At 45.0% G+C, this 4,384-nt stretch overlaps 1 long non-coding RNA gene across 1 annotated transcript; it reads left to right on the top strand.

The window, feature by feature from the left end:
* The first annotated feature begins 731 nt into the window (after positions 1-731).
* LOC119697709 lies at positions 732-2,908 on the top strand. Its single transcript, XR_005255913.1, has 4 exons — positions 732-1,266; positions 1,487-1,577; positions 1,710-1,874; positions 2,606-2,908. It is a non-coding gene; the product is annotated as an uncharacterized LOC119697709 (long non-coding RNA).
* The last annotated feature ends 1,476 nt before the right edge of the window (positions 2,909-4,384 follow it).

The raw sequence follows: 4,384 nt of genomic DNA on the forward strand, positions 1-4,384 counted from the left end.
ATCCCCAAAGTGGCCTGCGCACAATGCACACAAGGTGATTCTTATTTACAATTTACTTCATGATGTGGACATTAAGCAGCTTTTAGTTGCTTAATTCCATTTAATATTGACACATTGATTTCATGCCATCCTGGTTTCTAAGCCAATGTCACACAGTACCAAGTCCAAGGCATTTTATTGCTTTCAGCAAAATTTATCATCTCATCAAAGGAGGCTGGTTAGTTTGACAAAGTACATTTTATATAAACCAGTGCGAGCTGGCATCGTTTTTAGTGACCTCCTTTAGTTCTTAGAGCACTGTGCCAGCTGTTGCGTTATTTGGCCTCACTTCATTAGTTTGAATTTAACCCTGTCCTGCAATAAAACCCTGAAGCAGTTAATGTGAGAGTTGTTTCAGTTAATATCAAAATTACCAGGATAATTTCTGTTCCTGCATTTCCTGATTTTATTCCACTCCTAATCCCAAAGTAAATGACAAATTTTAAAATATGTCCTGAAATTAAAATTCACTTTTCAACTGGCTTTTGGGTTAGCTGAAAGTTTTTTAATAACGCGATGGATCTGGGATGTTTTAATAATATGAGCACACTTTGCTTAAATGAAGAAAATTGTACTTTTATCAAAATCAGTACGTGGGGCATGTGCTCAGTGTAGGGAAACATCAATCTTTCTGTCTAAAGGGGAAGTGGATAAAGAGAATGATTTGGTTTTCCTGTGTTGACCTCAGTTTATAGCACCATTTTTTACAGCCCCAGAAGAAAGAAATCCACTTTTTAATTAGAGCTGCAGCAGTTTATACATCTGTGTCTGGCAGTGGACTCAGCCCTGTCATGTTGCCTGCGACAGCAGCAGCACTGTGGGCTCAGTGGAGGTGCTGACCTCTCAGAGCAGTGAAGAGATCTCAGCAGAGCAATGTCTGCCTTCAGATATCAGCTACTCCACTAGGGAAAATAATGCTTTGGGGATCCCTGCTTTACCCTCCTTTGCCAAAAGGTACCATGCTCACTCTGACCCTGTGGAAGTGGAGTTGGAAGATTTTTGAGGCGTGCCCCTGGACCAGATGCGGTACCCCTTGCCCCAAGTCCCGATGACCTTTTGCTCAGCTTGTGGTTTGTGCCCGTGACTGCCACGTCCTCAGCAAGCAGGGATTACCTTTTGCAATCAGATGTTCGAAATGGAGCGTACTCAGTCTGGCTTTTTTGTGGCTGTTGCCCTTATGATAGAGGAAAAATATCCTCCCGTCGTGTATTTATTACCATTCTGTATGTAAGTAGCACATCTCAGTCTGCATCTTCGTTACAGCCGAAAGCAAACCCTGTGCTCTGTTTGGACTGGATAAATGAGACCTCTTAAGTAAGGGAGGCAAAATCCCTGTCTAACCGTGGAAGATTTCTGATTACTTTTTCTTGAAAGCTGCATTTCACTGAATGTCCATCATATTATGGCTTGGCCTGATAATCTGGATACTTTGTCTCCTTGACGACAGACAACATCCAGAGCAGAGTCTCCCTGTGTCACCAGATGCTGCGGGAATCTCGCTGCCCCGGCGGGCAGGAGGGCTCAGCCTGGAGCGGGAGGTGAGGACCCTGTTAGCAGGGTGCCTGCAAGGGCAGGGCAGCAGCCAGCCTGTCTTCATCCCTGCTGAGCTCTGCCCCAGGTAATGCTCAAAAGCCACGAACCACAACAAAATTAACTTTTCTGCTTTTCAGAAATGTAAAAACTCAGTGTGATGGAATAATTAATGCAGCTGATTAAAGGGGAAGATTACACATTAACAGAGGAAGATAAGCACTAAATTTCCAGCCTTATTGCATTTCAAACTTGAATATATTGGTTCCAAAGGTGGCTGCAGACTTATTTGCCTGTCTCTATATGTAAGTACGTAATATACATATGTATGATTACAATCTCTTGCCCTGCTTTAATAATATACTTAATTGCTTTCTGGCCCCACCTCAAGCTGCCTAAATTCGTTTTGCAGGGAAAAGATTATTTGCTGTTGGCCTTTAGCAAGTAAATTGCCTGCCATCCCTAATCTGGGTAATAAAAGGTACTGCATCAGGCTGCTCACAGCTCTGCACGCTGTGACTGCTGCCACACAAAGTATTACTGACAGCTATTTTCCTCATGCCACCCCGGCAAATGGAGTGAGGATGTAACGTGAAATGTAAACCCCACAGACCTGCTGAGAGTCGGATTCCTCGTCTTCTGTTGCTCTCGCTGTGACACTAAGTAAATTATTTGCATATGACATTTGCATTACATATTACATCTACTATGCTATCCTTCTTTATGCCATGCATTATAATAAATGATAAATACACAGGGGCGATACTCTGATCAGTTCACATATTGGCATATATGCATATTTACACACGAAAGCACGCAGGCTCGCTGCTCTACATCCCCCTATCTGCAAGCACAGAAACCATGGCTGTGGTTCACACTGCTCCTGTCCATAGGCCTTTCCACCAAAGTGCCATGCAACGGGACACAAACTGAGATAAAAAGAGGAAAAGACACCTAACAGACAAAGAGAGCCAAGTGTTCAGGCTGGGTTTTTCCACCCAAGAAGGTGTTGCTGATGTGATATTTTTCATTACAGGAGAACACCAGCAGACAGGACTGACCAGGGACAGGGGAACACGCAGCCCTCCACTCTTGTCATTTTCCCACGGGGGACTGTGGGGGTGTAAAAGGCCCATGGTGGTACAAACATGGCCAGGCAATTCCCAGAACATCCAGTGTGAGGCTGCAAAGACTACAATCACATTGCATCACTTAGATGTAATCCAGCACGAGGAAGGATCTCCTGAAGGGTAATCTCCTTGGGGTTCATGCTGTGCATCTGTGCTTAAGCATTTAGGCATCTGTGACTGTCTTTGGTGGAAGAACATAGGCCTGTAAAAGCTTCCAGACTGCCTTTCTGTTTTTTTAATATCTATCAGGAGGAAGAGAAAGGATGTGACTTTTTTTTTTCTCTGATAAATATCAGACACATTCCACATCCAAGTTGCCAGAAAACAAGAATAATGCCAGCAAATGTCAGTGCAAATTTTGCCATAGCCTCCTTTTGTACTGGTTTTGTTCAGCTCCCCATCAAGTAAACAGCCAGAAAGGGCATGAAATCATGAGAGGTGGGACGTTGTCAGGCCTGGAACACAACCTGCAGCAGAGAAAACGGAACAAGGTTGGTCCCAAACACTGGCAGACACGGAGGGGTATTGGATAGATTGTGAATGGCTTTGGTCCTCAATGCACCTCACAGCTGGTCCATAGTGAAAGCCAGGCAGATATGAAAACATATGGGATATTGCCAGGCTGCCTGGTTTAATGATGGTAAAATATCATTCCTCACTCAAGCAGGGGGTGGGTGGGCAGCTTCTCAAAGGCAAGAGGTAAAGGCAGTAATTAAAGAAAAATTGTAAGACACTCATGAGCTCAGCAACAGCAAGGCAAAAGGGGAAAGGGGTGCCCAGCAGGGGAGTTCTCCCTCTGCTCCTCCTGAGAGGGAAGAGATGCATCCACCCCCTCCAGCCTGTTTTATCTGCCGGAGAGAGGCATTCTTTGCTCAGGATGTGAAGACATTTCCTCAGCGGTTGTTCCTGAGCCTCCCTCGAGTGTGGGCTCTGTGTTTGCTTTCTGGGTACTCTGGGACAAAGACTGAGAAACTGAGGCAGTCATGCTGTTCCTTCTTCATTTGTGCTGCTTCCCAAGATGGACCAAGTGCCATCATTCAGTCATGCCAGCAGCTGAACTTGAACAGTGTGGAGCTGCCAGTGTACTCATAGCCATGTCCAGCAGCATCACCCCCATGGCTGAGCATGCATCCAGGGGACAGTGGTGAAATTTTCCACATAAAGGGCAATGCTCTGCATGACAAGGTGACCTCAGACAGGTCATCCCAATGATGCGGCTCTTCTACCTGTACCTTCATTGATTCATTGTGAGATGCCTCAGGTAGATCAACATGGCTAATGCTGCACTGCTGGGGGGAAGAAAGGCAGACAAATAGGGAACATTTCTGTGGGAAGATGGGCTGGATAGACTGGAAGTGAGATGGCTGCAGGGAAAGGGTGAGCATGCAGGAGGTCCATGAAAGATAGGGAAACACAAATAAATTTCCATTCCTTCTCACCAGGCTTGAAATCACAATGTAAAATTATTAGGCAGCACGTTTAAAAGAAACAGGAGGAAACAGTGTTTCAGCACTTCACTGCCATTTGAGGTTGTTGGCACAGGATGGTGTAGGTGCTGGGAGATTTTTTAAGGGTCAGAAAGTAGCTACACAAATTTAAGTAACTAAAATCCTTCAAGAGCTGCTGAACTCAAGGACATCATCTCAAGCAGGTGATGTCTGTGAGCCATTGGATGGAATTTCCGT

This window comes from Motacilla alba, chromosome 2, assembly GCF_015832195.1.
Source record: "Motacilla alba alba isolate MOTALB_02 chromosome 2, Motacilla_alba_V1.0_pri, whole genome shotgun sequence".
Classification (NCBI taxonomy): Eukaryota; Metazoa; Chordata; class Aves; order Passeriformes; family Motacillidae; genus Motacilla; species Motacilla alba.